General features: G+C 32.7%; 1 protein-coding gene across 12 annotated transcripts in view; it reads right to left on the bottom strand.

Moving 5' to 3' along the window:
- LOC106463488 (synaptotagmin-7-like) overlaps positions 1 to 9,690 on the bottom strand; it is a 108,301-nt gene that overhangs the window by 24,780 nt on the left and 73,831 nt on the right. For 6 of the 12 annotated variants that reach the window (XM_022390993.1, XM_022391004.1, XM_022390995.1 and 3 more), the window contains one exon: positions 218 to 303. The exons of 3 other annotated variants lie outside the window; for them this stretch is intronic. The gene's annotated coding sequence lies outside the window, so the exon portion shown is untranslated. Of the gene's footprint in view, positions 1 to 217; positions 304 to 2,886; positions 2,924 to 9,690 lie in introns of those variants that run through there. 3 more of the 12 variants (XM_022391000.1, XM_022391002.1, XM_022390997.1) reach the window with 3 other exon arrangements.

Genomic DNA, 9,690 nt, shown 5'->3' with positions numbered 1-9,690 from the left:
TGTTTTATACCTTCATCAAACCTATACCGTTATGACCAAGACTTGTCAATAGCGAAAGATGTTTTATACCTTCATCAAAATATACCGTTGTGACCAAAACTTGTCAATAGCGAAAGAATATGAATATTTTAAAGCATTTTCACAGTACTCATTCGAACATTAATGTAGAAATTGTAGGAAACAAACATAATGGATTTTAATATCATTTTCTGTATACCTGAATCTGAGATGATCTTCACAAGTGAAGTTAGTTTCTTAGGCTCTTCTAGTAGAGTGAACTCGTTATCTAATCACCATGGTAAACTAGATAAGAAATTTGGGAAAGTACATGCACACCAATACAGCTTTTAAATACGTTGGTAACTATTAGAAAAAAAATTCTAGCCTGCAATAGCATTTAAAGCAATAATTACACATATTAATACGTTGAGTTTGGCATATTTTCAACACATTATTATTAAATATTATAAAACATTATACAATAGTATTCAAAAATTCTTTATACACTAAATATTTGAAACTTCTTAGATAAAGTGATTCTGATAAAATCAACAAAACTATTTATAAGTAACGTAAAATATATTTACACAAATCATTCCATACAAATGGCAATTGAAAAATAAACTACAAACAGTTCTGGTTTTGTTTTGATAAATAGTAATTAATGCACAATGAATTCCAAAACCAGTTGTAATAGTTATAATGTTTTTATCTAAACGTTATATTTATCGAAATGGTTATCTATTGTTTTATTTGAATCCTAACATGAAAATTATATTAAAAAGTTTATGATTTCAAAATGTCTTACAAACTTAGTTCTTTGTCCGCTAGGTTTATTTCTGTACGATTTTTAACCATTTAACGATAACGTGATATTCCACGCGTTTTCTCGTACATTTTGTTTGACATATCACTTACGTTGGTGTCTGGCGTTGCTTGTGTACGATAATCGCGTCTGGATATTTTATTTATTTCGATAGTTATATTGCACTATTTCGAACATTTACATATCTAGTTTGAGATTTAGTGCTTTTAAACAGTTCTACTTTTCTTTACCCTAATATTTGTTTTGAGAATTGAAATAACTCTTGCTAATACGATTTCAAACATTAATTTATCTAATTTATTTCTGCATCTGTTACATTTAAAAAAAGAGTTTTTTCCTATAAAGAATTTGCGATGGCTTCGAAAATTCATATTTTTATCGTGTAAACAGGTATTTTATTGATCATTTACTTTGCATGCATAACAACTCTTATTTGTTTCAATGATCCTTTTTAGAACAGTGCCGCCAGTGATTGTCTAGTATATAAAGTGGTGTAAAATGATGAATCAAAGGATTAAATTTAGGCTTAGTTCGTTCCGAAAATGTCCCTCTTTTCGTTTTTTAAAGTTTTTTCGGTAAACGAAAAATAGCAACTGATATTAGAAACCTTAACTCTAATTAATAAAAAATTAATTTGTATTAAAATAAAAACATTTTTCACGCGTCTTTCCCCAGTTCACTGAGTTAAAATATTTGAAATATTTTTATGTTCTTAATAATTCCACACAAATAGTCCTGCGGTATAGTTTCCATTGCAAAAGGTCCCCATCGTAAAGCTGTCATTCGAAATTACACCTCTCCTCCCTGCGATTTTTCCATTATCTAGTATGCTAGGACGACAGTTCCCAGCGCCGTTTCAAAAGTCTGATCGCATAGGATTCCATGCAGGCGACTTGATTGATATGTCTTTGTGTGGGATAGCATGAATACCCATTTCTTTGTTCAACTGCTTGAGGTATGCTACAGTAAAAAGATATGTCGCGGGAGGAATTTGATTATGTTGCTTACTGTTGCGTGAGACACTTGAGCAAATTATGCCTCTGAACTTTGCTTACTTCGGCTGTGGTAAGACTTATTGCAAGTCTGCTTCTGGATAGCTCCGGTTCCCAAAGTTTATCCACATCCCTTTGTTTTCTAATGCCATTAAGTATAAATGATATCCCCGTCTTGGAAATTCTAAAAATCCCGATCTGAACATATCTTTATGATCTGAGTGTATGGGTGTTTTGCATTGGAAAGGGCCGTTACATATACTATCAAAAAAAGTGATCATTATTGAGGGGGGGGGGAATGCAAATCTAAAACATGCCATTCTACCTTAACTTTATATCGGCTTTTAGGTGATTTGATGGTTTTTGTATATTAAAAATCGTTGAATATAATGTACTCAACCATATATAGAACCTAATGATCAAACATGTTACAATACAATACACAATTGTCCACCTTAGGTTCCAATTTAACACTACTAATTAGCTTAGGAGGTTCTATGAAAATGTATGGTGAGAGAGAACATTTTTTGAACAGTTCTTTCCTGTTTCTCGTGATAAATATCGATATTCTTATAAAGTAAATTAATTATTTTTAAAGCAAGTATCACTAATCTTTCTTAATTAATAAAATTATATTAGTTGAACTTTGTTTGACGTTTATAAAATGGCGGAGAGAAAATTTCGTTACTTCTTGAAACTATGTATGATCACATGATAGTAGCTGGAACACACTAATGAAACCCAATGCGTTTTGAGATCAATTTTCCTTGATCAGAAGGAAATTTATCTCCTGACAGCATTTAGGTTATCGGGTTTCATTAACTGTAGTATAAATATATATAGTTTACTGACTTAGGTTATCGGGTTTCATTAACTATAATATGCACGTATATATAGTTTACTTATTATACTCTTATTTAAAGTGTACTATACAGCCATATAGACAGGTAGCATATAAACATATATACAAATGCTTATACACATACCGTACCACTGCTTATATAAAGAGCTCCCCGTATGTGGTCATGTTAATGACACCTCTTAAAAAAAAAACACGCAGAAACTTACCTGTGTAAGTTATCCGAGTGCCGCATTCATCACAAGCATTCCCATTTTTTGGCGTTACGAATTCGAGTTTCTACGTACTTATATCTTATTATCTTTAAACGCTTATTATAGTTAAACCTTTAAAGTAATATTTTGTAAACAGAAGCGTAGAAAACAAATCACACTGTATCTAAACTTCACGAACTTAAGAGAAACAGATCTGGATAATATCGAAAACAATGAATTGCATTAGAAAACTGGAGTTTTCCTCGAACGAGTGTTCTACTTCAAGTAAAAGATAAACAAGAATAGCAGGTTTACTGCTTTCAGCTAAAGTAATAAAACTTTACGTGGAACTACATATAACCTGTTCACTGACATGTTGTAAAATCAAACGTTACGTTATCGCAATGTCCACATTTCGTCATTCCAATATCTTACTTTAACGGAACTCGTGTTCATAATTTTATTAATAAAGCGTTTGAATTTATGAAATTATTTCCAGAAATCTCATTTGCGCCACAGTGTTATTTTCCTTCTAGTAAACTACAAAGATTTACTGCGTGTTTTATATGTGTAATAATACGTTAGAAATCCAGAAGCACGGTGGCCTCCGTTAGATTATAGGCTACGCTTCGTTTAATGTAGAAGATATTGGCTTAACACCTACTGTCTTAACACCTACAGAAATGTTAAGAGTATACGTAAGATAGTGTTATATCACCAAAGTTTAATACTACACGTCTCTGTGTCCAGGATTCACGATCGTATCTATTTGTACATTATTACACTTCTGAAGAATGAAGCTTTCTCATGTAGTTGACTTTTACTTAAAAAAAATAAAACGTGTTCGGTAATATTTCAGCTTAGTATACTGTTACGAAGCGTTCGTCGTTAAGCTTGACAGCAACTTACTTTACATACAAGGTTTACTTGTTAACCTTTAACTGTAGCTTAGCAACGTATAGAACGTTATTCAATACGATCAGCTTCATGCACTGTTACTAACAGCAACGAGAGGGCATTTACATGATATGAAAGATTTAACCACACAGCATTATTCATGAAAAGCGACGCCAATGTTGAACAACTTTGTAACTAACTTTTTGAAGCTCTTATATTCAGAAGCGATAAAATAATTGTAATTCCTATCAGTGTACATTCAACAAACACATACACATACATTTATCATTCCCTGACCACAGAAAAGCTTTGTATAACGAATCCTGATATTTAGTTTACTCTACAAATAGGTTTAGAATTACACCATATTTTATGATGCAGTTTACAATGAATTCTGGTACTAGACTAATAAGGTTTTACTGAGCATATTCATAAATAGTTGGCTTTACTTTTGATCTTTACAAAATTTACTCCTACTAGCTAAAGTAACCGGCTTCGCTCGGGTTATTAGATTGATTTATTCTAGATGACAATGTCAGTGTGTGTATTCTGAACTGAATTTAGCTTAAAAGTATAACCTATATAATTTTGTTGCTCCTTTACGGGATATGGCCTGTTTATAAAGGTAACCTTCCCTCTGACTTGTCCTCCGATTTTAAACTTAAATAATAAAACACAAACCTCTTTAGTGACTTTAGTGGTCAAAGCGTCACAAACAAATAAATAAGAAATTACTGAGGTCAACTTGATACTGAGTGTGTCACCAATTAATAAACCAAACAGTAAATAAACATCATTTACTTTTCACCCTGTCTTTGATACTTAGAGTGATGCCAGTATATAAAGCGAACATTTGTAGTACCAATTACTTTTCACTCTGTCTTTGATGGTTAGAGTGATACTAGTAAATAAACATCATTTATTTTTCACTCTGCCCTTGATGTTTAGAGTGCCACTAGTAAATAAAGTGAACATTACTAGTACCAGTTACTTTTCACTCTGGCTTTGATAGTGAGAGTGTCACCAACTAATAAACAAACATTACACGTAGTAGTACCAGTGACTTTTCACTCTGTCCTTGATGTTTAGAGTGCCACTAGTAACTAAAGCGAACATTACTAGTACCAGTTACTTTTCACTCTGGCTTTGATAGTGAGAGTATCACCAACTAATAAACAAACATTACACGTAGTAGTACCAGTGACTTTTCACTCTGTCCTTGATGTTTAGAGTGCCACTAGTAAATAAAGCGAACATTAGTAGAGTCAGTTTCTTTTCTTTTCACTCTGTCCCTGGTGAGTAGAGTGCCACCAGTAAAAGTAATTCGAATAATACTGGAGTCGGCTTGTTTTCAACCTATCGTTGGTTATGAAAAGTGACCAAGTTATAAAGCAAAGCTTGGTTGAGGTCATTTTTTTCTCAAACTATCTTAAAGATGAAACTGTTATCAACCAATAAATCGCATACAAATGAGAACAATGTGCTCTTAATCGCTATTAAGAGTAGTAAACACAATTAAATTGAAATTTCTAAATATTAGATAATTCACAAAGTCTTGCCTAGAAATAACAGAGAAGAGGAGAGTTATTGTCATTTTGTACTCATTAATTCGTGGTTAAGTTTTATCTCACAAGAATAAAGCCAATTACTTAATGATTGCACCTTCATTTCCTAGTCTGTCCATGTAGAACAGCATGAGCACTGCAATACACGCTTATCAAGAAACACAGATTAGGTAAATTATTGATAGTTGAAGACGTTCAGATGTATATAGTTAATCCTTTTGCTAGTTGAGGTTTTAAAATCAGTTCTTGAAAAATATATGAACAGTTAAAGGACTTGGTGTTAAAGTACATATTCAATTGCTATTATATTCTTTAGAACAAAAAATGACATTTTAATAAAAAGTTAACAATATCTAACGTTTATAACTGGTATTGATATAGAAAAACACTCAATACAACCAGATGATCACCAAACCTTATATGGTATTTTTCAAAAGAAAGAAAACTACTTCATCAATCGCTTTTTTAAAATGAAAAACAATTTCTAAGTTCTCAGTCTGTACTTTGCAGAGCGAGGAGGTTAAAGACCGTGGTAAGTTTACGAAGAAAACGGGAGGGAAAGTAGAAAATCAGTGAATATTTTAATCAAAAACACGCACCCTTGAAAGTTTCTGGGTCACTTCATGTTGCTTAATCAATAACACTTACATTATGGTAGTAGTACATATAACTCCTCTTTCTCCAACAAGCAAAATCACATACAACAGGATAAAAGTATCTGAATGAGTTAAACTGTTTTCTTTAAGTAATACGTTTCTGATATAAGGAAATATAAACCAATGGTGAATTAGCATAATATGATGGACCGAGAGCTTTGAGTACATATTATACTAATTTTTCGAAAGGAGACCTAAGACTGCAGAGAGGGGTCACCTGTTTTAACCAGTCGGACCACTATACAGTAGTGTGTTGTCTGTCTGTCAGTCAATCAGTAGACACTAAAATGACGTCACATAAGGGATGCTTAACGTTGCAATTTGTACTGTCGTGACGCCAGTAAAACGTGCGCATGCCATGAATCACGAGAAGAATTATGTACTCTGTAGGTTACAACACAGCATGCCATATGAACTTCAAAACCAATGAATAAAAATATTTGTTACTCTTAATTTTGGTTTTATTTACTCTTGAAACAGAACAATTTCGGGAATCCTGCAGAAGTACATCTAGTATTAGTATTCAAAGGGTTAGCTAATATCTCTTCTTGTCACACATACGTTTACCTTTCTGAGATAATGAATTAATCCTAAAAAGGTAGTTTTCGAACGAATTGGTAAACAAAAAATCTGTACTTTCGTAGTTTATTGGTTTTAACGAAAAATGACACAATGGGCTATCTGCGCTCTGTTCACCACGGGGAATAGAGCATCGGATTTTATTGTTGCAAGTCTGTAAACATAACTCTGCTCCTCTGGAGGACTATTTGCATAGTACAAGTTAAACTTCATTGACTTTGTTTACATAACTTAACATAGTTTTTCAATGTGTAACTTCAGTAAAACGAGCGATGAAACAATGAACAAAGTGAAATACAAAAACATTTAGTGTTGGAACTGGATTATCTCAAACAAGACTGTCATCTGATGATGTTTTAACTGATAAGCTTACTTTAAACATAACTGTGCATATACTTAACCAGTTAAGTTGCTGCATTTCTATTAAAGACAGAATTCTTAGGACGCGTGTACTGATCAAAATCCAATTAATAACCTATAAAGTTCATTTTGTAGTAACCAATTAAAATATAAACAAAGTCTTACTATTTGACCTATTATGCACTCTCAATATTAATAAAAAAACACTTACTGTTATTGTTTTTCCTTAAACAGTATATATATATAAGCTACCAAAATACAAACTGATCATCTCCATGATGTATGCAAATATCCCCGACATACAAATACAGGTATGATTCGGTAAAGACCACAGTATACAAACAGGCATGTCAATAAACCAAGAATCCCCAGAAATAACCGCGTATTCATGAGCTTACAAAATTGAAAGAAGGTAGGGCGCTTAAAGACAATAAGAAATTTCCAGGTCACATGCAATATGGCTGACAATGCAGTTTATGCTGTGGGCAGAAGTGTGGAGTAATATTACAGGACAGCTGCAATTGTGCCTCAGTACCATTAGAAGTTATCTTCATAGCATTCCTTACAATGAAGATAACTTCTAATGGTATTGAGGAGCAGTTGGATGAAATAGCATTCCTCACTCCAGTTGAAATTATATATACTACACTCTCTGCTACCTTTTTTTTCTAGCGAGTCCACATTCGGAGAGTAGACCATTTCAGGTTAAGGTTATCCATTTACAAACTTTCGTTAAACCGTCTACAAGATAGAACCGAATGATGTGGGCAGTTGGACTGTTATTGCTGCTCGATACATCACAACTTCTACCTTGCACCTGTCTAAACTAACGACCATCTTACTAGAAAAGGCAGTGTTTTCACGCAAGGTTGGGCTCGTACTCACAAAGCGATTACTTGAAGGTCAGACCATTAACAATCAATCTCCTGTGGGTATCTTTGTTTTAAAAGTCAAAATTATTAAAAAAAATCAGTTATCACTTTATTCAGTTCTTCCTTACTACTGTGACTATTTTAACACGTTAAGAAGATATTTTTAACCAGTAAGATACGACTGAATGTAAAACAATCAACATGCGAGACAATTACGCTGTATATTTTTATTTTCGATGAACTTTTTGGTTTTAAGAAAACATTTGTTATATAATGTATATAAATTATATTTGTAATGAAAGTGATATATGCTGTAAAGTAATGCAAGTTACAGTTTAACAAATCATACGTGAGTGCGCATATTGAGATGATTTACAAGTAAGGGCATAGAAAAGCTTCACGTACACAATTACGTCAGACAGAAATCGTGTTTTACAAACCGTTTTAGCGTAGAATGTATGACACTAGTACTTTAATAGAAAAAACACCAAGCCCGGGATTTTAAGCTATCCGATTGTCAATTTTTCAAAGGTTATAGTCACAGCAATATATAACAGAAACTTACCACCTCAGGAGGTGAACAGACATATCATATTTTTTTATAAACGAGAATATCTTACCCCATAACGACAGAAAACTAAAAACTTTGGACTTGTGACTGAAACATGATTTATTGAGAGCCACCGTGATAACCAAAAAATATCTTCTAGACATCACAGTGGTCGCATCAATATATCTGATATAGAAATTGTTTTATTGCTTAATCATACAATCTAAGATACTGTTAGATAAATAGTGCTTTTAGGATTACTAATAAAAACACTGTGTTGGAGCAGAATACTTCTTCACAGCTGTGTGTTAAAAGAGTTTTGTGGACTTTAAAACCGATATTTAAGATTAAGGTTTAAGTTTCTTAACCTGAGGGCGTATAGAGGTAGAAAATATTTTGCGAAGTACACTTCATCAATGATTGGTTTGTTTATTCGACTGGCATCTTTGGGGCTTCTCTGTTTATTACATAACATTCTTAATCCCGCAACAAAACAAATCATCACAGTAATAAAATGTTGAAGAATATACATGCGTAATAAATCAGTTGTGTATTTCCCACACAGCTTTCTCTAGAAAGTAGAAGAAAGCTCTGAACATTTGATTTGCACCTTCGTTTTCGAAGCATGACTTATTTTTTATATGCTTCACTTTCATCGTTTATCTTATTACTTCATAAATAACTTTGAATTACTTCAATAATATACCGAAATTTTAAAACGTAAGTTTGTATTGTAACATAGATTTACGTCTATTTCCCCAAACTAAGATTTATGGATTAGAAAAGTCAACTACCCTGTACATGTGTACTTGTATCATCTATCCCAGAATGTGCCAAACTTGTTATGTTCACGTATAGAACGAACACAATAAAATAGTATACCTTCGTAAACAAAATAAGTTATAATTAACAAATGCCTTTGCTATTAAAAATAATTAAGTAATCATACGGCATGATTTTGATTACCAAATATTTTCTATAAATTTATAGCTATAGCTATAATCAATGTAAATATATTATATATTGTTGATAGATATACAAATATATTTGAAATTCGTTCTTATGTATGTTTAATACCTTTTATTGCGGGTGATTAGCAGAACTTTTTGGCTGAAGATCAATGGTTTTTGCCCATTGCTGCCAACAACAAAAACGGAATCGGGTTCTGTTATTTGAGGCTGTTGTTACGTGATAAGAGTAACAGTCACATCCCACTAGCCGATCTGACAAAAGTATCTCAAGAGTTGGCGGTGGGTGTTATTGATTACCTGGCTTCCTTCTAGTCTATTAGTTTAAAATTGAGGGCTGTTAGCGCAGATAGCCCTCGTGTACCTCTGCAC

Source organism: Limulus polyphemus, unplaced genomic scaffold (genome assembly GCF_000517525.1).
Source record: "Limulus polyphemus unplaced genomic scaffold, Limulus_polyphemus-2.1.2 Scaffold1422, whole genome shotgun sequence".
Classification (NCBI taxonomy): Eukaryota; Metazoa; Arthropoda; class Merostomata; order Xiphosura; family Limulidae; genus Limulus; species Limulus polyphemus.
Note: the sequence above shows the minus strand (reverse complement) of the source record. Positions and strands in the feature narration are given on the sequence as shown.